Source organism: Balaenoptera ricei, chromosome 3 (assembly GCF_028023285.1).
Source record: "Balaenoptera ricei isolate mBalRic1 chromosome 3, mBalRic1.hap2, whole genome shotgun sequence".
In the NCBI taxonomy this organism is placed as follows: Eukaryota; Metazoa; Chordata; class Mammalia; order Artiodactyla; family Balaenopteridae; genus Balaenoptera; species Balaenoptera ricei.
The window spans coordinates 34,099,560-34,127,005 of record NC_082641.1 but is presented as its reverse complement, the minus strand read 5'-3'; the positions used below and the strand labels follow the sequence as shown (position 1 = coordinate 34,127,005).

General features: G+C 38.3%; 1 long non-coding RNA gene across 1 annotated transcript in view; it reads left to right on the top strand.

The window, feature by feature from the left end:
* LOC132362195 (uncharacterized) overlaps positions 1-27,446 on the top strand; it is a 509,367-nt gene that overhangs the window by 267,358 nt on the left and 214,563 nt on the right. The gene's annotated exons all lie outside the window — the stretch shown is intronic.

The window sequence follows — 27,446 nt, the reverse complement described above, 5'->3', positions numbered from 1 at the left end:
CTGTTCTTCCAGGCTCCTGGCTTTATGCGGGGTAGCCAGTTCCAGTCCCTACTTTGTAAGGACTCAACACCTTGTGTCTTAGATTGACTTTCCCAGAATCAGGCTCTAAGGTGAGGATCCATGTTAAAGTAATTTATTAGTAATTGTTCCCAGAAAAGATAGGGGTTTGGAGAAATAGGACTGGAAAGGGAATTTTGTCTAGCAAGGGCATGGTATCAAGCGAAGTCCCACCCAGGAAACATGTTCTCAGGTTTGAAGGGCAGATTTGAAGTTTACATCTTAGAGCCCTCCTCATCAGATGAGATGGAGCTAGAGTATTTATATGCCAGTCATTGTTAAAGGCTTCCCCCAGAGAGATGTAAATTCCTGGGAGGTTTCTGCTTTCCTTGAGCTCTCAAAGGGGTTCTAGCAGCGTGAAGCAACTCCCTGCCAAAAATTACAAGTGCTGACTGTTGGAGTGAAAGTGCGCAGGGCAGCGGGGGCACAATGTAGTAAAGAATCCAAAGAAATGTGGGTGGGGAGCACTGCCAGCGCTTGTTGCATCTTTTCTCAGCCCCTGCCCAAGGAAAAACCGCAGCCTTAGCCCGTATCTACCCTGCGCTCCTCCCTCACAACGCTGCCCTGGCATGGGGGAGAGCTTTATTTCCCTCTTTGCTGGGACTTGGGCATTTCCTTTCTTTTTTATTTAAAAAAAGTAGAACAGGGTGGTGGTTTCCTCATTTTTATGCGCTTTTAAGGGGAAGTGTGTCCCCTTCGGTATATTCTGTCATGGTGTAGACCTAAGTCTAGTGTGGATCACCTAAACAAGCAAAACATGATCAATTTCACTGTGTGTAAAACGATGACATGGATGGAGAAAAGAAATAATTTGGATCCTTTCAGAAATTACATGCTAGATAGTCCTAGAAAGCACTGTGGAATATAGTGATTTGGCTTTTAGGTAATATGTTTATTCTCTACAGTTCAGCGTAAAGACTGATTGATTTGAAATTAGGTGCTAGTCTTACGAAATTGCAAACTGGGATTTTTTTTTTTTTTTGCAAAAATTATCTCCTTGAACTTTACATTTCATTTTATTAGTAACATTTTTAGGACAATAAAAAGATGTTTTACCAAATATAATTTAATGTAAAGAGTATAGTAAAACTTAAGAGTTAAAAGACTATATCTTAGATGATAGTCAATTTACATTCCCTCCTATGATCTATGATCTATTCCTTTACTCCCTAAGATGTCACAGCATTCTGAGAGACATGGGCAAATAACGCACAAATGAAATCCAGAGTCTTATAATTGTAGCATGACTCTTCTCTTACAGTGTTTGATCTGATTTGTGAGGATGTGCAGGAAGAAACGCTCTGTGTGTGTGTGTGTGTGTGTGTGTGTTTTAAACAGATCTGAATGGATCTTGTAGTCACTGATTATGTCACCTCTGGATGCTTAGGGCTTAAAACAAAGGATGATTTTCTTCTTAGAAGTACTTTATGTGTACCTCTGTCTAAAATAGAAGAACAAAATGAAGAATGAAAAAAGTAAAATGAATGGACAAGCATGTAATGGACATGAACTCTGGAGTCAGATGTGGCAGGGTTTCTTGCTTTATAGTTCTAGTTTTGCCACCTTTGTCAAGTTCCATAACTCTTGTTAAGCTGCAGGTGCCTCATCTATAAAATGTGTGTGATAATCATACCCACTTCTTGGAGTGTGATGAGGACCAGATGACATAATGATGAATTGTACCTACCACAATGCCCAGCCCCTGGCTAGAGCTCAATAAATGATAGTGACTATGATTATTACTGCATCATTGGTGTCAGACTAAAAATAAGGGCCTAGGTAGTGTGCCTCTTTCTGTTACCTACTTCAAAATCAGTAACTTTAAATCCACACAGTATTATAATAAGTTTGAGTCGCGTAGCGTGCCTACCTTCGTTCCTTCCTTCTTCAGAATTTTGTGTTAGATTCCAATTCAGAGTAATATTAAAATATTGCCCTTCCTATCTCAATCATATGTATGATTAAATCAGGAAATACAATCTTTCTTAAATCCCAGCGAAAATTCATATAAATTCACAGAAGCCTCTCCAGGTTAAACATCAGTTTCAGCTTGTTGTTTTTGAGAAAACACGGCACTTGCATGTGAAAACAAAACTACTTCCTCCCTTTCAAGAATAGCAAAGGCAAATCATTTCCTAATTCCAGACACCATGGCACTATGTGAATTTAATCTATTAATTCACTATAAACCTAAGCTAAAGCACATTCTTAGGTTGTCATTATAAAATGAATCATAGATTTAAAGCAAACAAGCCAACAAACACACAAACAAATATAGCCAGAGGATTTGCATTACAAATAGAATTGATGATTTTGCAAGATAAACTGGTCTAAGGACATGTTCATATCTTAAATCTTGAACACATCCTGCAAGGGTTGGGTTAATAATACTAGTTGATTTTAATATGTAAAGGTTAACAATAACAGGCAAGTGCTGTTCTGTCAGCTTAGCTTATTATTTTTTTTAACATCTTTATTGGAGTATAATTGCTTTACAATGGTGTGTTAGTTTCAGCTTTATAACAGTGAATCAGCTATACATATACATATAACCTCATATCCCCTCCCTCTTGCGTCTCCCTCCCACCCTCCTTATTCCACCCCTCTAGGTGGTCACAAAGCACCGAGCTGGTCTCCCTGTGCTATGTGGCTGCTTCCCACTAGCTAGCTATTTTATATTTGGTATTATTTATAAGTCCATGCCACTCTCTCACTTCGTCCCAGCTTACCCTTCCCCCTCCCCGTGTTCTCAAGTCCATTCTCTACCTCTGTGTCTTTATTCCTGTTCTGCCCCTAGGTTCTTCCAATTTTTTTTTTTTTTAGATTCCATATATATGTGTTAGCATATGGTATTTGTTTTTCTCTTTCTGACTTACTTCACCCTGTATGGCAGACTCTAGGTCCATCCACCTCACTACAAATAACTCAATTTCGTTTCTTTTTATGGCTGAGTAATATTCCATTGTATATATGTGCCACATCTTTATCCATTCATCTGTCGATGGACACATAGGTTGCTTCCATGTCCTTGCTATTGTAAACAGTGGTACATAACTCTTTTTGAATTATGGTCTTCTCAGGGTATATGCCCAGTAGTGGGATTGCTGGGTCGTATGGTAGTTCTATTTTTAGTTTTTTAAGGAACCTCCATACTGTTCTCCACAGTGGCTGTATCAATTTACATTCCCACCAACAGTGCAAGAGGGTTCCCCTTTCTCCACACCCTCTCCAGCATTTATTGTTTGTAGATTTTTTGATGATGGCCATTCTGACTGGTGTGAGGTGATACCTCGTAGTTTTGATTTGTATTTCTCTAATGATTAGTGATGTTAAGCATTATTTCATGTGTTTGTTGGCAATCTGTATCTCTTCTTTGGAGAAATGTGTATTTAGGTCTTCTGCCCATTTTTGAATTGGGTTGTTTGTTTTTTTGATATTGAGCTGCATGAGCTGCTTGTATATTTTGGAGATTAATCCTTTGTCAGCTGCTTCATTTGCAAATATTTTCTCCCATTCTGAGGGTTGTCTTTTCGTCTTGTTTATGGTTTCCTTTGCTGTACAAAAGCTTTTAAGTTTCACTAGGGTCTATTTGTTTATTTTTGTTTTTATTTCCATTTCTCTAGGAGGTGGGTCAAAAAGGATCTTGCTGTGATTTATGTCATAGAGTGTTCTGCCTATGTTTTCCTCTAAGAGTTTGATAGTGTATGGCCTTACATTTAGGTCTTTAATCCATTTTGAGTTTATTTTTGTGTATGGTGTTAGGGAGTGTTCTAATTTCATTCTTTTACATGTAGCTGTCCAGTTTTCCCAGCACCACTTATTGAAGATGCTGTCTTTTCTCAATTGTATACTCTTGCCTCTTTTATCAAAAATAAGGTGACCATATGTGCATGGGTTTATCTCTGGGCTTTCTAACCTGTTCCATTGATCTATTTCTGTTTTTGTGCCAGTACCATACTATCTTGGTTACTGTAGCTTTGTAGTATAGTCTGAAGTCAGGGAGCCTGATTCCTCCAGCTCCGTTTTTCTTTCTCAAGACTGCTTTGGCTATTTGGGGTCTTTTGTGTTTCCATACAAATTGTGAAATTTCTTGTTCTAGTTCTGTGGAAAATGCCATTGGTACTTTGATAGGGATTGCATTGAATCTGTAGATTGCTTTGGGTAGTATAGTCATTTTCACAATATTGATTCTTCCAATCCAAGAACATGGTATATCTCTCCATCTGTTTGTATCATCTTTAATTTCTTTCATCAGTATCTCATAGTTTTTTGCATACAGGTCTTTTTTCTCCTTAGGTAGGTTTATTCCTAGGCACTTTATTCTTTTTGTTGCAGTGGTAAAGGGGAGTGTTTCCTTAATTTCTGTTTCAGATTTTTCATCATTAGTGTATAGGAATGCAAGAGATTTCTGTGCATTAATTTCGTATCCTGCTACTTTACCAAATTCATTGGTTAGCTACCACAGTTTTCTGGTAGCATCTTTAGGATTCTCTATGTATAGTATCATGTCATCTGCAAACAGTGGCAGCTTTACTTCTTCTTTTCCGATTTGGATTCCTTTTATTTCTTTTTCTTCTCTGATTGCTGTGGCTAAAAATTCCAGAACTATGTTGAATAATAGTGGTGAGGGTAGGCAAACTTGTCTTGTTACTGATCTTAGAGGAAATGGTTTCAGTTTATCACCATTGAGAACGATGTTGGCTGTGGGTTTGTCATATATGGCCTTTATTATGTTGAGGTAAGTTCCCTCTATGCCTACTTTCTGGATGGTTTTTATCATAAATGGGTGTTGAATTTTGTCGAAACTTTTTCTGCATCTATTGAGATGATCATATGGCTTACTCCTTCAATTTGTTAAACCGCACTTGATCATGGTGTATGATCCTTTTAATGTGCTGTTGGATTCTGTTTGCTAGTATTTTGTTGAGGACTTTTGCATCTATGTTCATCAGTGTTATAGGCCTGTAGTTTTCTTTTTTTGTGACATCTTTGTCTGGTTTTGTTATAAGGGGGATGGTGGCCTTGTAGAATGAGTTTGGGAGTGTTTCTCCCTCTGCTATATTTTGGAAGAGTTTGAGAAGGATAGGTGTTAGCTCTTCTCTAAATGTTTGATAGAATTCACCTGTGATGCCATCTGGTCTTGGGCTTTTGTTTGCTGGAAGATTTTTAATCACATTTTCAATACAGTGTTTGTGATTGGTCTGCTTATATTTTCAATTTCTTCCTGGTGCAGTCTCAGAAGGTTTTGCTTTTCTAAGAATTTGTCCATTTCTTCCAGGTTGTCCATTTTATTGTCCTACAGTTGCTTGTAGTAATCTCTCATGATCCATTGTATTTCTGCAGTGTCAGTTGTTACTTCTCCTTTTTCATTTCGAATTCTATTGATTTGAGTCTTCTCCCTTTTTTTCTTGATGAGTCTGGCTAATGGTTTATCAATTTTGTTTATCTTCTCAAAGAACCAGCTTTTAGTTTTATTGATCTTTGCTATTGTTTCCTTCATTTCTTTTTCATTTATTTCTGATCTGATCTTTATGGTTTCATTCCTTCAGCTAACTTTGGGGTTTTTTTATTCTTCTTTCTCTTATTGCTCTAGGTGTAAGGTTAGGTTGTTTATTTGAGATGTTTCTTGTTTCTTGAGGTAGGATTGTATTGCTATAAACTTCCCTCTTAGAACTGCTTTTGCTGCATCCCATAGGTTTTGGGTCATCATGTTTCCATTGTCATTTGTTTTTAGGTATTTTTTGATTTCCTCTTTGACTTCTTCAGTGATCTCTTGGTTATAAGTAGTGTATTGTTTAGCCTCCATGTGTTTGTATTTTTTACACACTTTTTCCTGTAATTGATATCTAGTCTCAAAGCACAGTGGTCAGAAAAGATCCTTGATATGATTTCAGTTTCCTTAAATTTACCAAGGCTTGATTTGTGACCCAAGATGTGATGTATCCTGGAGAATGTTCCTTGAGCACTTGAGAAGAAAGTGTATTCTCTTGTTTTTGGATGGAATGTCCTATAAATATCAATTAAGTCCATCTTGTTTGATGTGTCATTTAAAGCTTGTGTTTCCTTATTTATTTTCATTTTGGTTGATCTGTCCATTGGTGAAAGTGGTGTGTTAAAGTCCCCTACTACGATTGTGTTACTGTTGATTTCCCCTTTCATGGCTGTTAGCATTTGCCTTATGTATTGAGGTGCTCCTATGTTGGGTGCATAAATATTTACAATTGTTTTATCTTCTTCTTGGATTGATCCCTTGATCGTTATGTAGTGTCCTTCTTTGTCTCTTGTATTAGTGTTTATTTTAAAGACTATTTTGTCTGATATAAGAATTGCTGCTCCAGTTTTCTGTTGATTTCCATTTGCATGGAATATCTGTTTCCATCCCTTCACTTTCATTCTATATGTGTCCATAGGTCTGAAGTGGGTCTCTTGTAGATAGCATATATAAGGGTCTTGTTTTTGTATCCATTCAGCCAGTCTGTGTCTTTTGGTGGGAGCATTTAATCCATTTACATTTAAGGTAGTTATCGATATGTATGTTCCCATTCCCATTTTCTTAATTGTTTTGGGTTTGTTATTGTAGGTCTTTTTCTTGTGTTTCCTGCCTAGAGAATTTTCTTTAGCATTTGTTGTATAGCTGGTTTGGTGGTGCTGAATTCTCTTAGCTTTTGCTTATCTGTAAATGTTTTAATTTCTCTGTCAAATCTGAATGGGATCCTTGTTGCGTAGAGTAATCTTGGTTGTAGGTTTTCCCCTTTCATCACTTTAAATATGTCTTGCCACTCCTTTCTGGCTTGCAGGGTTTCTACTGAAAGATCAGCTGTTAACCTTATGGGGATTCCCTTGTATGTTATTTGTTGCTTTTCCCTTGCTGCTTTTAATATTTTTTCTTTGTATTTAATTTTTGATAGTTTGATTAATATATGTCTTGGTGTGTTTCTCCTTGGATTTATCCTGTGTGGGACTCTCTGTGCTTCCTGGACTTGATTGACTATTTCCTTTCCCATATTAGTGAAGTTTTCAACTATAATCTCTTCAAATATTTTCTCAGTCCATTTCTTTTTCTCTTCTTCTTCTGGAGCCCCTATAATTCGAATGTTGGTTCATTTAATGTTGTCCCAGATGTCTCTAACACTGTCCTGAATTCTTTTCATTGTTTTTCTTTATTCTGCTCTGCAGTAGTTATTTCCACCAGTTTACCTTCCAGGTCACTTATCTGTTTTTCTGCCTCAGTTATTCTCCTATTGATTCCTTCTAGAGAATTTTAATTTGATTTATTGTACTGTTCATCATTGTTTGTTTACTCTTTAGGTCTTCTATGTAATTGTTAAACATTTCTTGTATTTTCTCCATTCTATTTCCAAGATTTTGGATTATCTTTACTGACATTACTCTGAATTCTTTTTTGGGTAGACTGCCTATTTCCTCTTCGTTTGGTCTGGTGGGTTTTTACCTTGCTCCTTCATCTGCTGTGTGTTTCTCTGTCTTCTCATTTTGCCTCACTTACTGTATTTGGGGTCTGCTTTTCGCAGGATGCAGGTTTGTAGTTCCCGTTGTTTTTGGTATCTGCCTCCAGTGGCTAAGGTTTGTTCATTGGGTTGTGTAGGCTTTGTGGTGGAGGGGACTGGTGCCTGTGTTCTGGTGGGTGAGGCTGGATCTTGTCTTTCTGGTGGGCAGGACCACGTCTGGTGGTGTATTTTCGTGTGTCTGTGACCTTACGATTTTAGGCAGCTGGTCTGCTAATGGGTGGGGTTGTGTTCCTGTATTTCTAGTTGTTTGGGATAGGGTCTCCAGCACTGTAGCTTGCTGGTCTTTGAGTGGAGCTGGGTGTTAGTGTTGAGTTGGAGATCTATGGGAGAGCTTTCGCTGTTTAATATTATGTGGCGCCATGAGTTCTCTGGTGGACCAATGTCCTGAACTCAGCTCTCCCACCTCAGAGACACAGGCCTGGCACCCGGTCAGAGCACCAAGACCCTGTCATTCACACAGCTCAGAAGAAAAGGGAGAAAAAAGAAAGAAAGAAAGAAAAATAAAATAAGGTAAAATAAAGTCATAAAATAAAAAATAATTATTAAAAAAAATTGAAAAGTAATGAGAAGTAGAATAAAAAAGAAAGAAAGACAGAAGAGAGCAACCAAACCAAAAAACAAATCCACCAATGATAACAAGTGGTAAAAACTATACCAAAAAAACAAAAACAAATACAGACAGACAGAACCCAGGACAAATGGTACAAGCAAAGCTGTAGAGACAAAATCATACAGAGAAGCATACACATACACACTCATAAGAAAAGAAAAAGGAAAAAAATATATATCTATATATAAAACAAAAAAAGGAGGAAGAGAGCAACCAAATCAGTAAAAAAATCTACCAATGATAATAAACTCTAAATACTAAACTAAGGTAAACATAAAGCCAGGAACAAATGAGATGCAGAAAGCACACCCCAAATCTTCAGTTGCTCCCAAAGTCCACCACCTCAATTTTGGGGTGATTCGTTGTCTATTCAGGTATTCCACAGATACAGGGTACATCAAGTTGATTGTGGAGTTTTAATCCGCTGCTCCTGAGGCTGCTGGGACAAATTTCCCTTCCTCTTCTTTCTTCGCACAGCTCCTGGGGTTCAGCTTTGGATTTGGCCCTGCCTCTGCATGTAGGTCGCCTGAGGGCATCTATTCCTTCCCAGACAGGACAGGGTTCAAGGATCAGCTGATTCGGGGGCTCTGGCTCACTCAGGCCAGGGGGAAGGATGGGTACAGAATGTGGGGTGAGCCTCGGCGACAGAGGCCAGTGTGATGTTGCAACAGCCTGAGGCGTGCCGTGTGTTCTCGTGGGGAAGTTGTCCCTGGATCACAGGACCCTGGCAGTGGCGGGCTGCACAGGCTCCCGAGAGGGGAGGTGTGGATAGTGACCTGTGCTTGCACACAGGCTTCTTGGTGGCTGCAGCAGCAGCCTTAGCATCTCATGACCGTCTCTCGTGTCCACGCTGATAGCCGCGGCTCATGCCTATCTCTGGAGCTCGTTTAGGCAGTGCTCTGAATCCCCTCTCCTCACGCACCCTGGAACAATGGTCTCTTGCCTTTTAGGCAGGTCCAGACTTTCTCCCGGACTCTCTCCCGGCTAGCTGTGGTGCACTAGCCCCCTTCAGGCTGTGTTCACGCAGCCAACCCCAGTCCTCTCCCTGGGATCCGACCGAAGCCCTAGCCTCAGCTCCCAGCCCCCGCCTGCCCCGGTGGGTGAGCCGACAAGCCTCTCGGGCTGGTGAGTGCTGGTCGGCACCTATCCTCTGTGCGGGAATCTCTCCACTTTGCCCTCTGCACCCCTGTTGCTGCGCTCTCCTCCGTGGCTCTGAAACTTCCCCCTCCCGCCCAGCCCCTGTCTCCACCAGTGAAGGAGTTCCTAGTGTGTTTAAACCTTTCCTCCTTGACAGCTCCCTCCCAGTGGTGCAGGTCCTGTCCCTATTCTTTTGTCTCTGGTTTTTTTTTTTTGCCCTACCCAGGTACGTGGGGAGTTTCTTGCCTTTTGGGAAGTCTGAGGTCTTCTGCCAGCATTCAGTAGGTGTTCTGTAGGAATTGTTCCACATGTAGATGTATTTCGGATGCATTTGTGGGGAGGAAGATGATCTCTACATCTTACTCCTCCACCATCTTGCAGGTCTCCTAGCGTATGTTTTAAAATCATCTTCCTGAAGAATGTTTGAAAGTCAGATAGCCACTGGATGTGTTTCCTTGCAAATAGACATTTGTTGATGATTTTACTATGAAAAATAGATACTAGACGCTTTTTGCTGAACTAAAATTTGTCTTGTGATACCATTTTCCTAAAGAAATCATAGTATTAATATTTCTCTGTCTTTCTTATATCCCCCAGCAAGGGAGACTTTGTAAGAAGCAATATAAAACTGATAAAGAAGGTCAAACTGCTCTTTTCATCAGATGGCACTGATTAAGAACTGGACTTATTTGGTCTGGAAGAAGCCAAACTAGTCATATATGCAGAGTTTGAACACTTTTTCACTCTTGCTGGAAAAGTCCCCAAACTCTCAATTTACTAGAAATACGTACATTTGGACTCTTGTTGATCAGGGATCATTCCTGACCCTCTCTCTTACATAGTATGGAGATATTGATCTCATGGGCTTTTGTGAGGATCAAATAAAACGATATATTTAGAGTTCCTACACAGTGCTCACAACTGAACTCAGTAATGAGGTTTCCATTTTCCCTTGACTCTGAGTCCAAGACAATGTTGGAAATTTCAACAGAATGACATACAGTCATGAATAAGACACGGTATAAATTGCTTAAGTGTCTAATGTCTGGTGCAGAAAATTAAAGCAGAGGAGACCCTAATGATGTAGAGGTCCTTGGATGCCATAATCAGTTTATAATGAGACATGATCTGGCAGTTTGGTGGAGCTGATGTTGGGAGGAAGGGTATTTATTATAGCTTCAATATTCAGTGTATTTTATAGCACTTTACATCTTTGAAAAATGGTAATAATGAATATGCCAAATCTTATGGTTCCAGAATACTTGGCATTTCAGTGTGCTCTGAGTGCTTTGTGTTGTTAAAGTGGACAAATGACATAGTTTATTTATTTCAATTTAAGCATATTCTAAATTGCTTTCTCAGAAATTTCTGGCTAAGACTGATTTATCTTTGGTACATGTAGAATTTAACGGACTCAGTGTGACACAGTTAATGTGAAGTAGCAGTTTTATTAAAGATAATCTCTAATTTAGACTCATTAATTCTCAAAACAAGTTATTTCTGAATCTTTTACAAATTGATACTGCACTCTTGATAATTAGGATTTTAAGGGAACACAAATTATCAAGCTATAGTGAAATGTTTCACTGTAAGTGCTATTGGAAAGCTCTGACAGAAAAACCACAGTTCTCAGGGGTAGATCATGAGTTGAAGTTGGTGATATAAAACAAAATGCAGGTGGAACCATGAGGGAGGTACACCCAAACTTTGAATTAGTCTAAAGAGTCACTGAGCTGTACATTCGATTGGAAATTTACTGAATTTACGAGGCATTGTGACAGAGTGGAAAAGGCATTAGTTCAGGAACTAAGGAGAGATGGATCCAAATACTGGGCCACCAGTGAGGACTGCTGTCCTTGTGCAAGTAACTTAAATCCTTAAGCCTTAGATTTATCATCAGTAAGAAACAAAAACACAGCAGTAACAGCAAAATACCAACTGAACACATTTCATAGGGTTATTATAAAAATATATTTATTTATTTAGCAGGTGGTTATTGAGTGCTTCCTAAGTGTCGCTGGACATTTTCCACATGGCAGTGAACAAAATCAGGCTGGATCTGTGCTCTCCTAGAGCTTGAGAGACAGATAGGCACACACTCAGATACACACAAGAATACATGTAGAATCACTTCTAAAGGAGTTTCCACAAGGGAGAAAAATATGGTTCTGGAGCTGGATTGACTTGTCAAGTTTGCTAAGGCTTCATTGAGGAAACAGTTATGAGCTTCAGTTTAAAGGATGAATAGGGAGTAAGGAATGAAGAGAGGTCCCAGTAGAAGGAAAGCAGGTACAAAGGCCAGTCGGATATATGAGGCTACAGCAGAAAGAGTGAGGAGCAACTTGCTGTCACCTGAGGCTTGAAACAGAAAAAGGGCTTTGTAGGCAATATTAATGATTTGGCTTTTAATCTGCAAACAATGAAAAGTCACTGAAGGGTCTTAAGCTGTGAGGTGACAAAATTGGATTTTGTGGTTACAGAGTGGGAGAACAGCTCATAAAGGGCAAGATAACAGGAAGCTGCTATGTAGTCTAGATGAATGAGTGATTGCCTTGACTAGAGTCTCATGGGGTTGTAGAGAGAAATGAAATAATTCGAGAGATTCTTATGATGGATTGAGTGTAGGGGCGGCTGAGAGAGAGGTGTCCAGCCTGACTCCTCTGTTACTGGATTGTCTGAATGGCTGGATGGTGATGTCTTTTGAGAAGGAAACCACTGCAGGGGAGAGAGAAAAACTCAGTTTTTAATATATTACATTTGAAATGTTTTTGAGACATCCGAATGCAGATGTCAAGAAGAATTTGGATTTTAGAGAGGAAAAATCTTGTCATTTTTCTTATTCCTTCTTCTACTTGTGTCCTCCACTCACTTTCTTTTGGATCTTTCCTTATCAGCTTTTTAAACATTCCCAAGACTTTCCCAGTTTACAAACACAAACACCCTAAAAAAAGAACTCTTTCACATCATATTTCTCTTAGCCATTGCCTCACCTCATAGTCAAATTTCCAGAAGTCATTGTATTCACTGTTTCCATTTTTCTTAATTCTTAGTCACAGCTACACTTACCAGTCTTCTTTTGACCTCACTTGCAACAAACCACTTTGTCAAATGACATGACTCCCATTTTATTTGACTTGTCAGCACATTCTGTGCTTGCTACTTTGAAATTCTAATCAGTATGTATGACTGCTTACTTAACTTGATGCCTTTAAGGCGTGCATCTCAAACTCAGTTCATCTAAACCCAAATTCTTGATCATCTTCCTCCAAACTTAAAGGGTCTTCAGTGAATGGCTCAAATTCACTCAGTTGCACAAGTCAGAAACCTGCGGTTTATTCTTGTCATTTTTTATTCCTTTTATCACACTCACCCTGTGTTCAGTCACTGTAGACTTGTCATTTCTAATTTCTAAATATGTGTTTATTTCTCTTCATTTCTGTTGCCATCACTCTAGTCCAAGGTTCTCAGATTTGGCGCTGTTGACATTAGGGAACTGGGTAATTCTTTGTTGTGTGGGGCTGTCCTGTGCACTGTAGGGTGTTGAACGTATCCCTGGCCTCTACCCACTGTATGCCAGTGGTACCACTATCCCTACTTAGGACAACCAGAAATGTCTCCAGACATTGCAGCGTGTACTCTTGGGAGGGAGAGGGATTGTGGTGTAAAATTGTCCTCATTTGAGAACCACTGCTTTGTCTAAGCCACCATCATTTCTTCCTTGATCTGTTATAGGCTAACTGATTTCCTAGTCTCCGTATGTGATTCCTTTGAATCATTTTTCATCTATTGCTACAGTGATTTAAAAAACCTGATAACCCATAAATCTGTTTACATCATTCCTCTGCTCCCAGAACGTCAGTGTTGTTGCATTGTTCTTCGAATAAAAGCCAAATCCTGATATGACTTGTAAGGCATGACTCAATCTGGCTCTACCCATTCTTTTTTTTTTATATATATATTTTTTATTGGAGTATAATTGCTTTACAATGCTGTGCTAGTTTCTGCTGAACCCATTCTTAAGCCTCCTTTCACGTCCTGTCCTCTCTGGCAACCCTGACCATCTTTCAGATTACACTCTCTGTCTCAGATCCTTTGCACATGCTGTTCCCTTGTCTGTAATGTCCTTTGTTCTCCTTTCTCTATCGCCTCATTCCCATTTGGCTTTGCTAATGTTTATTTGTCCTTCAGAACTCCGTCTGTTTTATGCTATTAACACTACGTAGTGTTAGTCTTTTTCGTAGAAGTAGACTTCTCCATAGTCTTCGCAACATGTATTGATATACATAATTGTGTAATTGAGTGTTTAATGTTCCTATTCACCTCTACAAGGATAGGGACCATCTTCTTTTGATTCAGCAATATATCTCCATTGCCTAGAAAGGTGCTTTACTCATAGCACTAAAAAAACAGTGGTTGAATGGATGAATTAGTAAATAAGTATGAATGTTAGGTATATAGATGAGTTATCAAATTGCTCTGATAGGACTGTATTATTCTTGTGATTAAATTTTGAAAATTGGAGGCATGGTATTAGTTTCTCATCTACTCAAAGTAAATCGCTGTGAAAAATAAGGTGTTTTAACATGCTTTGAGTTTTTAGGTTTAGGTGTGCTATACAATATTTCTTCCTTTTTTCCTGTCAGCCTCTGGAGGGGAACTCTAGTCTGGATGTGGAGGGATATGTAAATTTGGCTGGTGAGATAAAAAATTGGTACAGTGAACTATGAGATAGTTGTGCGACTTGCCCACGAATTTCTGCAAATTCCATGTGCATTGCTATTGATATACTGCAATAAAATTACCTCCCCCCGGGAGTTGGCTGAGAAGAATTTAGTATTTAATGAAAGGTTGGCTCGGTAAGTCCTATTTTCCAACTCAGAAAATAAAACTTTAAGAGGAAGAAATTTGGACAATTGTTCCATGAGTTTGTAGACATTACGGCTTGGCTTCACACTACTTTTAATTCCATAAGCATATTGGGAATATGGTTAATGAAAAAGGATATGATATGAAACTTGAATAATTTTATGTATTGAAATGTTTCTAGTTATTAATACAGTAATCAACACTTTTAGGCAAAGTCTAAGCATATTATTTTCCCTTTTCCATGAAAGTAGAGAGAAAGCCATAGATAAAGAGAAAGCAGATGTTTAATAACAAACGGTAGTAATCTGGAGTTGGTTAGCTTCATGACTATGCATCTTAAGGAAACATATTTTCCAGTAAAGCTGTCAATACTCCTGAAACTATTTTGGGAACTCTAAGGGGTATTTTGTCATAACCAACCCTATAATGTCTGGGTGTTATAAGCTTCTGTCTTCACTGCAATCTGGGTGTCATTGGGCCAATGATATCATCCATACGGATGTACAGTTGAGTGTAGAAGCTATGTTCCTCCAGTAATTAACTGATGTTTTATTTTTTCTCTGTAGTGTGGGAAACAGAATACTTTGATGTGATACCTCAATAAATAAATGCCAATGTACTGGCACATTCCTTCGTTTTTTTTTTTATTGTAAAAATAATGTCACAAAATTGAAGAAAGATTGCCTCCCAAATAATACCTATGATCTCACTATTCTAATAAAACAAATTTCATGTTTACATTAAAAAATCTATTCCATATTTACATGCATAATTGCACACTATTTTATGATGGTTTTATTCCATTTCATCAAATCAATGTGCAATAATTTAATTAATTATTCCCATTTATTTAACTTATAGATTACCTTGAATTTGTATGTTTATGTCTTTTGCCCAATTTGGGAAAGTTTCATTCATTATCTCTTCAAATATTTTTCTGCACCAAACTCTCCTTTTCTTTCTGGGACTCTGATGACATGACTGTTAGCTTTTTTGTTTATATTGTGCCATAGGTCCTTGAGAGTCTGTTCACTAAAAGAAAAATCTTTTAAATTCTCTATTCTTCAGATAAGATAATTTTAGTTGATCCATCTTTCAGTTTACTAATTTTGTTCCTCTATCATTGTCATTCTCTATTAAGTTCATCCAGTGAGTTTTTATTTTGGTTTTATATTTTTCTTCTAAAATTTCCGTGAGGTTTAAAAAAATAGCTTATACTTAAGATTTTTTCAAGCCTATTGTGTAATAAATTATCCACCAAAACTTACTCAAATTCTGCTCTGTTTGTATCTATAAAATTTATGGACTTAAATAAAATGTAAGCTTTAGTAAGTCATTATTAGATGTAGAAGTCAATTTTACATCCAATACAGAAGACTTTTTTTGAGGTGTGATATATTGGAAATATAAGTAAGATTCCTAAAAGTTAACCTTGAGAAATGATTAGAAGAAATACTGGAATTCTAGGGCTTCCATTGTGGCACAGTGGTTAAGAATCTGCCTGACAATGCAGGGGGCCTGGGTTTGAGCCCTGGTCCAGGAAGATTCCACATGCTGTGGAGCAACTAAGCCTGTGCGCCACAACTACTGAGCCTGTGCTCTAGAGCCTGCAAGCCACAACTACTGAGCCCACGTGCCACAACTACTGAAGCCTGCATGCCTAGAGCCCATGCTCCACAACAAGAGAAGCCACTGCAATGAGAAGCCTGAGCACCACAACGAAGAGTAGCCCCCGCTCGCCGCAACTAGAGAAAGCCCATGCGCAGCAACGAAGACCCAATGCAGCCAAAAATAAATAAAAAAAAAAAAAAAAAAAAAAAAAGAAATACTGGAATTCTATTTTCCAGTAGCCCAGAGAGAGGTCTCTTTGGGATCCCTTGTCTATGAAAACAAATTGAAGAAAAAATAAAAGGTGAAACTTTGCCACAGTTTTTTGGACAGTGGATAGACTAAAATGGTTATGATTTGTTAGTTTCTGGTTGTCCCTGAGATAATTTTTTATTTATTTTTACTTTTTTATTGAATTATAATTGACATACAGTATTCTACTAGTTTCAGGTGTACAACATAGTGATTCTATATTTTTATACATTACAAAATGATCACCATAATTCTAGTTGCCATCTGTCACCATACAGAGTTATTGCAATATTATTGACTATATTCTCTATGCTGTACGTTACATCCTTGTGACTTATTTATTTTATAGCTGGAAATTTATACCTCTTAATGTCCCTCACCTATTTCACTTATCCCCCCACTTCCCTCCCCATGGATGACCACTGGTTTGTTCTCTGTAACTATGAGTCTGTTTCTGTTTTGTTTTGCTTGTTCGTTTGTTTTCCTTTTTAGATTTCACATATAAGTAAAATCATATGCATTTGTCTTTCTCAGTCTGACTTATATCACTTAGCTTAATACCCTCTAGATCCATCCATGTTGTCACAAATGGCAAGATTTCATTCTTTTTATGGCTGAGTAATAGTCCATTATAAATATATATATATATGTGTATGTGTGTGTGTGTGTGTGTATGTATATATATATATATATACATATATACACACACACACACATCTTTATCCATTCATCAGTTGATGATCACTTAGGTTGCTTTCATCCTGAGAGGATTTTTAAAATAATGAATTCAATCCAGTTTTTTGATTTACGAGCCTTCTTTTCCTCTCTTTTTTCCACCAATGCTATTGAGGACCTACTCTAAATAAGCCAGCCATAGGGAATACAGAGATTTAAAGATGCCATGCCTTTTAAAAGTCTATTTGGGAAGCAGACATGCAGACAGAAACGGAATACAGTATAATAATTATTATAGTGAAGGTAGGAACGTGTGCTGGGGGAGGAAAGACCAGAAAGTGCAAAATCGGCCTGAGGAAGGTAGATCAGGCTTGGCAGAGAATGCATTTCCACCAAACCACAAATATAAGTTTGGTATGTTCAGGCAATGTGCCTGTAATTCTTCATAAAGTCAGAGCAATTCTGTCTGCATATACATGGACCATGACTGCTGTATTGGTCAAGTTTCAGTTGCAAAAACCAGAAACCATCTGAGTTAGTTTAAATAGAACAAGATTTAACACAGGAAACTGGATGCTTTCCATTTTATTAGAAGAGCTGGAATACAGGCTTTGGGCCAAGCTTCCAGGAATGAGTCTCTGACAAAGACCATAGAGCTGGCTTGTCAAGGGGGTTGCATCCTGTGCCATGACTGGCACGTGGGGGACTTCTCCTTCAGCTTGGGAATCAGCCTAACAGTTGTCGCCAGTACACACAGCCTCAGCAGCAGTCCAAGTATCAGAAAGCCACCACCACAATTGTTGGTTCTAAAATCACACCCTCTGTCATCCATGCCAACAGAGTGGATTCACTCTCTTAATAGCCAGGAAACGAGGGACCAATCAATCCCTACAACTTCTGTTACTGTTGTAGTAGAAATCCAAATGCCTCTACCACCAGGCTTGCCAGCCAGAACACTTGAAGCAGTGGAAGAGTGGTCTCTATCTCATTCTGCTGTCCAAGTCTAAATTACATCTGGGTCTAAATTACATTTGGAAATTTAGCTGCAGGGGAGTCTGAGAAGCATCATTTTAGTTTCCCGTTTTTGCATTATAGGAAGGTACATCTGAAAGGGTTAAAAGCTTTTTGAGACAGTTATTCTGCAATACCTATCTCTCACAGTATCTGCTATAGGTGGTAGAAAGATGAATGAAGTAGATACCCAGAATTCTTCATTCTATGACTGCTGATATCTTCAGTGTAATCACTTTCACATATTATGTACTGTTTTTTATGATGTCTCTTTCTCAGTACTGGTGTATACTCTTATCTTGGATTTGTACTGGAGCTTGTGGTTTTTTTTCATTGAAGAGGTTTGATTATGATGAGTATCTATTGAAAATGAATTTGAATACTGGAAATAATACTAAATAATGGTGAATAAGATAGATTGTCATAATAGGTAATACTGTTTAGATCGAAAACATTCACACAAAAAGTATATTGTCAACCAAACCATTGTCATAGTGAAAAAAACAGTCCTTGTGTGGCAGTTCAGGCCAAGTGTTCAGGCCAAGTGCCTCACCCTTCACTACCTGCAATGCCTCAATCATTAACTCAGGTACTTATTGAACATTTAATATGTGCAACGGCTGTGCAGTGTTTTACATTTAGAACTTCCATTTGTGCTTTGCTTTATAGCTCTTTTATAGTGTGCCTTCCTTTATGTTGTCTTTGTATGAATAACCAGCTTATTTTTTAAAAAGAAACTGAGACCTAGAGATTTATTGTTAAGAATGCCAACCAAAATGAATAGTTCCATTGGATATTTTATTTTGTGAAATTAATTTCATATGACCAATACCATTCATATTCCAAAACTGAACCCATTTTGTCTTCACTTGTGATTTTTGACATACATTGTTTCTGGGTTGTGTTAGAAATTAGAAACTTCTGACTGAAGATCTTGTTACTTTCCTGTGAATTATATGAAAAATGTCATATTCTATCACTAGTGGCTGTTATCATTAAATGTTGAACAGCTTCCTTGGAAAGATTTTTATATAAGATACCTTACATTTTATTTTCCTCAAAATGGATTGAACATTATATTTCTCTCATTCAACAATAAGTCTACTTTACAAACCACACAAAAAATCTTTTATTATTTTAGAGTTACACTCACATTTAAAGGCAAAGCTGCTGCTGCATATGTAATTTCAATTGTTATATGTGGCAAAAGTTTTATATTTTTTTGACTCCATCTATATATATATATTTTTTACTACTGTTACTCACTATGTATTATTATTTACCTGTTCTACTAAAAGGGACAAAATAAGGATGAGTTTATTTTGTAGTTTGATAAATTCTAACTTTTTCTAAGCAGATATTTAACAAATGAATTAATCTGCATACCAGCTATCCTACTTCTGATTCTTGCTAATTTTTCCACTATTAATAATTTTTTTAAAAACTGAGGGGGTTGATATAATTCTAGTTAGGCAATTTCTGAGCCTTTCTTTTCTTGCTAAAAAGCACCAAAAAAAAAAAAAAAGAAAGAAAGAAAAAAATCTCTGTTTTTATCTTTCAAGCCGTTCATCCATCCATCTTATTTATCCATTGATCCAATTTTTCTTGTTTATTTTGTGGTGATTTGCATGATTCTAGATGTTATAAAGGACAAATGACTATAAAATAGACTATAGAAATCTATTATCTAAATGGAAATCAGTAAAAACAAAATAAGAGAACCAAGGTCTATTTTTAATAATACTGCACTGCATACTCAAAAGTTGTTAAGAGAGTAGATCTTAAAAAAAAGAAAGCTGGAGGGAGGAGTCAAGATGGCGGTGTGGAAACATGCGGAGTTAACATCGCCCCACAACTAGGGCATCTGCTGGCCTCTGGTGGGGGACTCTGATGCCCAAGGAGACAGGAGAGACCCCAGAATGAACTGGTAGGACGTAGGGGGACTGAGGGGGGGAGGAGAAGTGGAGGCCAGACAAGATTGGCACCCCTGTGGCTGGGGAGATCAGGAGAGGCAGGTGGGAGGGACTCTCTGGGAAGAGCAGGAGAGGAGCAGACGGTGATCACCTGGCCCACTCGGGCCTGGGGAGCCTGCTGAGTTCCCAAGTCAGTTACCCCCCTCCAAAGCCCCCTCCAGGCCACGTGGGTCCTAGGGGCATAGGTGGGAGGCCAGGAGATCTGGAGTGGCAGGCGGGAGGGGCCATTCAGGAGGAGGGGGAGAGGAGAGGAGGGTGTTTGCCCCACCCACTCGAGCCCAGGAAGCCTGCTGGGCTCCTGGTTGAGGTCCCCTGACCTCTGAGACCAGGAGTGGGGAGCATGCCCGGGCCCCTTCTGTTCCTTGAGCCTAAGCCCCACCCCCCACAGCCCCCAGGTCCTTTTCAAGCCCTGTGGGTCCTAAGCATTGGCCCTGCCCACCACCCAAACCTCACCCTTGCTTAGGACCCACTCTCCATAGCCAAGGCCTTCCCCCACCCCCCCCCTTTTTTTTTTCTTTTCCTCCTACTCATTTTTACTATTGTGGTACTGATGTACCTTCCGGTTGTTGATTCATCTGTATTTTTATTTTTACATTCTTTCAAACATATCTGTTAGTTTCCTAGTCTAATTTTATCTTTTACTTTGTTATTCTCTTTTTTTTTTGGCCACCCCATGCAGCTTGTGGATCTTGGTTCACGAGCCTGGGGTCGGGCGGAAGCTCCCATGGTGGGAGCTCTCAGTCTGAACCACTAGACTAACAGAGAACCTCAGACCCCAGGGAATATTCATCAGAGTGAGGTCTCACAGAGGTCTCCTCGTCTCAGCACCATGACCCAGCTCTACCCAATAGCTTACAAACTCCAGTGTTGGAAGCCTCAGGCCAAACAACCAGTAAAACAGGAACACAATTCCACTCATAAAAAAGAAAAGAAAATGAGATGGCAAAAAAATATGTCACAGATAAAGAAGCAAGGTAAAAACCTACAAGACCAAATAAGTGAAGAGGAAATAGGCAATCTACCTGAAAAAGAATTCAGAGTAATGATAGTAGAGATGATCCAGAATCCCAGAAATATAATGGAAGCATGGATTGAGAAAATACAAGAAATGTTTAACAAAGATCTACAAGAGCTAAAGAACAAACAAACAGATGTGAACAGCACAATAACTGAAATGAAAAATACACTACAAGGAATCAATAACAGAAAAACTGAGGCAGAAGAACCAGTACGTGAGCTGGAAGACAAAATGGTGGAAATAACTGCTGAGAAGCAGAATAAAGAAAAAAGAATGAAAAGAATTGAAGACAATCTCAGAGACCACTAGGACAACACTAAATGCACCAACATTCAGATTACAGGGGTCCCAGAAGAAGAAGAGAAAAAGAAAGGGTCTGAGAAAATATTTGAAGAGATTATAGTGGAAAACTTCCCTAACATGGGAAAGGAAATGGTCACCCAAGTCCAGGAAGCACAGAGAGTCCCATACAGGATAAACCCTAGGAAAAACACACCAAGACACATAACAAACTAACAAAAATTAAATTCAAAGAAAAAATATTAAAAGCAGCAAGGAAAAGCAACAGATAACATACAAGGGAATCCCCATAAAGTTAACAGCTGATCTTTCAGCAGAAACTCTGCAAGCTGAAGGGAGTGGCAGTATATACTTAAAGTGATGAAAGAGAAAAACCTACAACCAAGATTACTCTACCCAGCAAGGATCTCATTCAGATTTGATGGAGAAGTCAGAAGCTTTTCAGACAAGCAAAAGCTAAGAGAATTCAGCACCACCAAACCAGCTTTACAACAAATGCTAAAGTAACTTCTCTAAGTGGAAAACACAAGAGAAGAAAAAGACCCACAAAAACAAACCCAGAACAATTAAGAAAATAGTAATAGGAGCATACATATTCATAATAACCTTGAATGTAAATGGATTAAATGCCCCAAGCAAAAGACACAGACTGGCTGAATGGATACAAAATCAAGATCCATATATGTTCTGTCTACAAAAGACCCACTTCAGACCTAGGGACACATACAGACTGAAAGTGAAAGAATGGAAAAAGATATTCCATGCAAATGGAAATCAAAAGAAGCCGGAGTAGCAATACTCGTATCAGATAAAAAAGGCTTTAAAATAAAGACTGTTACAAGAGATAAGGAGGGACACTAGATAATGGTCAAAGGATCAATCCAAAATGAAGATATAACAATTATAAAAGTTTATGTACCCAACATAACAGTACCCAAATACATAAGGCACATGCTAACAACCATGAAAGGAGAAATTGACAGTAACACAATAATAGTAGGGGACTCTTAACACCCCACTTACACCAATGGACAGATCATCCAAACAGAAAATAAATAAGGAAACACAAGCTTTAAATGACACAATAGACCAGATAAATCTAATTGATATTTACAGACCATTCCACCCCAAAGTGGCAGAATACACTTTCTTCTCAAGTGCATATGGAACATTCTCCAGGATAGATCACATCTTGGGTCACAAATCAAGCCTTGGAAAATTTTAAGAAAATGTAAATCGTATCAAGTGTCTTTTCTGACCACAATGCTATGAGATTGGAAATCAATTATAGGAAAAAAACTGTAAAAACCACAAATATATGGAGGCTAAAGAGTACACTACTAAATAACCAAGAGATCACTGAAGAAATCAAAGAAGAAATAAAAAAAAAAAACATAGAAACAAATGACAATGAAAACACGATGACCCAAAACCTATGGAATGCAGCAAAAGCAGTTCTAAGAGGGAAGTTTATCGCAATTCAGTCTCACCTCAAGAAACAAGAAAAATCTCAAATAAACAATCTAACCCTACACTTAAAACAACTAGAGAAAGAAGAACAAAGAAAACCCAAAGTCAGTAGAAGGAAAGAAATCATAAAGCTCAGAGCAGAAATAAATGAAATAGAAATGAAAAAAACAATAGGTAATATCAATAAAACTAAAAGCTGGTTCTTTGAGAAGATAAAGAAAATTGATAAACCCTTAGCCAGACTCATTAAGAAAAAAAGGGAAAGGACACAAATCAATAAAATAAGAAATGAAAAAGGAGAAATCACACTGACACTGAAGAAGTACAAAGGATTATAACAGACTACTATAAACAACTATATGCCAATAAAATGGACAACCATGAAGAAATGGACAAATTCTTGGAAAGGTACAATTTTCCAAGACGGAACCAGGAAGAATTAGAGAATATAAACAGACCTATCACGAGTAATGAAATTGAAACCTTAATTAAAAATCTTCTAACAAACAAAAGTCCAGGACCAGATGGGTTCACAGGCGAATTCTGTCAAACATTTAGAGAAGAGCTAACACCGATCCTTCTCAAACTCCTCCAAAGAATTGGAGAGGGAGAAACACTCGCGAATTCATTCTGTGAAGCCACCATCACCCTGATACCAAAACCAGACAAAGATATCACAAAAAAAGAAAATTATAGACCAATATCACAGATGAACGTACATGCAAAAATACTGAACAGAATACTAGCAAACAGAATCCAACATCATATTAAAAGGATCATACACCATGATCAAGTGGGATTTATCCCAGGGATGCAAGGATTCTTCAGTATACGCAGATCAATCAGTGTGATGCACCACATTAACAAATTTAGGAATAAAAACCATATGATCATCTCAGTAGATGCAGAAAAAGCTTTTGACAAAATTCAACACCCATTTATGATAAAAACCCTCCAGAAAGTAGGCATAGAGGGAGCTTACCTCAACATAGTGAAGGCCATACAGGACAAATCCACAGGCAACATCATTCTCAATGGTGAAAACCTGAAACTATTTCCACTAAGATCAGGAACAAGACAAGGTTGCCCACTCTCACCACTGTTATTCAACATAGTTTTGGAAGTTTTAGCCACAGCAATCAGAGATGAAAAAGAAATAAAAGGAATCCAAATTGGAAAAGAAGAAGTAAAGCTGTCACTGTTTGCAGATGACATGATACTATACATAGAGAATCCTAAAGATGTCACCAGAAAACTACTAGAGCTAATCAATGAATTTGGTAATGTTGCAGGATACAAAATTAATGCACAGAATTCTCTTGCATTCCTATACACTAATTATGAAGAATCTGAAAGAGAAATTAAGGAAACACTCCCCTTTACCACTGCAACAAAAAGAATAAAGTGCCTAGGAGTAAACCTACCTAGGGAGACAAGAGACCTGTATGCAGAAAAGTATAAGACGCTGATGAAAGCAATTAAAGATGATACAGACAGATGGAGAGATATACCATGTTCTTGGATTGGAAGAATCAACATTGTGAAAATGACTGTACTGCCCAAAGCAATCTACAGATTCAATGCAATCCCTATCAAAGTACCAATGGCATTTTCCACAGAACTAGAACAAAAAATTTCACAATCTGTATGGAAACACAAAAGACCCCGAATAGCCAAAGCAATCTTGAGAAAGAAAAACAGCTGGAAGAATCAGGCTCCCTGACTTCAGACTATACTACAAAGCTACAGTAACCAAGATAGTATGGTACTGGCACAAAAACAGAAATAGATCAATGGAACAGGTTAGAAAGCCCAGAGATAAACCCATGCACATATGGTCACCTTATTTTTGATAAAAGAGGCAAGAATATACAATTGAGAAAAGACAGCATCTTCAATAAGTGGTGCTGGGAAAACTGGACAGCTACATGTAAAAGAATGAAATTAGAACACTCCCTAACACCATACACAAAAATAAACTCAAAATGGATTAAAGACCTAAATGTAAGGCCATACACTATCAAACTCTTAGATGAAAACATAGGCAGAACACTCTATGACATAAATCACAGCAAGATCCTTTTTGACCCACCTCCTAGAGAAATGGAAATAAAAACAAGAATAAACAAATGGGCCCTAGTGAAACTTAAAAGCTTTTGTACAGCAAAGGAAACCATAAAAAAGACAAAAAGACAACCCTCAGAATGGGAGAAAATATTTGCAAATGAAGCAGCTGACAAAGGATTAATCTCTAAAACATACAAGCAACTCATGCAGACTCAATATCAAAAAAACAAACAACCCAATCCAAAAATGGGCAGAAGACCTAAATAGACATTTCTCCAAAGAAGAGATACAGATTGCCAACAAACACATGAAAGAATGCTCAAGATAATTAATCATTAGAGAAATGCAAATCAAAACTACAGTGAGATATCATCTCACACAGGTCAGAATGGCTATCATCAAAACATCTACAAACAATAAATGCTGGAGAGGGTGTGGAGAAAAGGGAACCCTCTTGCACTGTTGGTGGGAATGTAAATTGATACAGCCACTATGGAGAACACTATGGAGGTTCCTTAGAAAACTAAAAATAGAACTACCATATGACCCAGCAATCCCACTACTGGGTATATACCCTGAGAAAACCATAATTCAAAAAGGGTCATGTGCCACAGTGTTCATTGCAGCTCTATTTACAATAGCCAGGACATGGAAGCAACCTAAGTGTCCATCGACAGATGAATGGATAAAGAAGATGTGGCACATATATACAATGGAATATTAGTCAGCCATAAGAAGAAACGAAATTGAGTTGTTTGTAGTGAGGTGGATGGACCTAGAGTCTGCCATACAGAGTGAAGTAAGTCAGAAAGAGCAAAACAAGTACCTTATGCTAACACATATATGTAGAATCCAAAAAAAAAAAGGTTCTGAAGAACCTAAGGGCAGGACAGGAATAAAGGCGCAGAGGTAGAGAATGGACTTGAGGACACGGGGAGGGGGAAGGGTAAGCTGGGACGAAGTGAGAGAGTGGCATGGACATATATACACTACCAAATGTAAAATATATAGCTAGTGGGAAGTAGCCACATAGCACAGGGAGATCAGCTTGGTGCTTTGTGACCACCTAGAGGGGTGAGATAGGGAGGGTGGGAGGGAGACACAAGAGGGAGGAGATATGGGGATATATGTATATGTATAGCTGATTCACTTTGTTATAAAGCAGAAACTAACACACCACTGTAAAGCAATTATACTCCAGTAAAGATGTTAAAAAAAAAAGAAAAAGAAATATCGTATGCTAATGCATATATATGGAATCTTAAAAAAAAAAAAATGGTACTGATGAACCTAGTTGCAGGGCAGGAATAAAGAGGTAGACATAGAGAATAGACTTGATGACATGGGGTGGGAGCGCGAATATGGGGTGAAGTGAGAGTAGCATGGGCTTATATACACTACCGAATGTAAAATAGCTGGCTGGTGCGAAGCAACAGCATAGCACCAGGAGATTGGCTTGGTGCTTTGTGATGACCTCAGGAGAGGGATAGGGAACATGTGAGGGAGGCTGAAGAGGGAGGGGACATGGGGACATGTGTATGCATATGGCTGATTCACTTTGTTGTGCAACAGAAACTAACATGGTATTTTGAAGCAATTATACTCCGATTAAGATCTATTAAAAAAAAGAAAAGAAAGCCAAGGGTCTTATGCTACTGGTATATATTGTATAAAGGAAAATACATACCTTGCCCCTTAACAATCATGAAGTTAAGTAAAATAAGAGTAGTGGAGGTGATTAAATGAAGCTCCATACTTTTTCTTACTTGGTCAATACAGATAACGACCAAGGCCCAACTAGTGTCCTGAACAAGTTAACTGGTTTTCTTAACATGCAAATGGACAGCCAAAAAGTTGTGATATGATGGAAAAGTGAACTTTTCCTGTCCTCTTCTCACTTGTGAATTAAAATCTGAACTGTGGTCAATGAGGGTGGCTTTTTGATAGCTTATGTAGTGACCTGCTTAAGAGGCCTGCTCAAGGTCCCTGTAATTCTATATGTCTGGGGTCACACAGCTTAATTCTAGAGTTTTTGATCAGCTCAGTTCCCAATGAGGAAGGATTTAAGTGGTGTAGTGCCTTTGCTCAGCATTATAATACTAGCAAACACTTGTTTAATATCTCCTATGTGCCTGACACTGTGCTAAACACTAATACCTAGATACTCACTTAAGCCTCACAACAAACCCATGATGTTGGTACCATTGTCTACATTTTATAGACGTGGCAACTGAAGCACAAAGAGTGTAAGTGACTTTGCCATAGTCACGCAGTCCCAGAGTCAGGATTTGAATCCAGGTAGGCTGGGTTCAAAGTCTAAACTCTTAACAGTTTTACTATATGCCTCTTCTATATTATACTGCTTCCACCTTATGTCAACCTCTTTGTTTCTTGCTTTTAACTTTTGCCCTTATTACAGTAGCTGCGTTCTAGTAGGTATTACTACTAGTGTTAGTAATAATTTCTGTTTTATTATTAAAAATAAGAAATTTTCATATGAGAGAAACTTGATAATTTAAATACATAGATCAGCTAATTCGCATGATAATCATATGAGGATACATTCTACACAGATGAGAAATTGTGACTCAGGTTGTACTGTATCCAAGGTGAGGCAAACAAGAACCTATAAACCTAAGACTTGAACCCTGGTCTTCTGATAGCCAGTGCAGGGCTCACTGACCACACTGTGTCTCCTACCTATAGTGTGGCTTTATTAGTGCAGGTTTTCTTTCTGAAGACCTGCCTTCACCCGTGGCAGGCCTATCCAAAACCATTAACTCAGAACCCAGTGCAACACTCCTACAAGAGATGTGCCCAGACAGCCGCAGGGGGTCATTTTGTTTTACCTCCTACTATTCCTCCTTGCCGTCTTG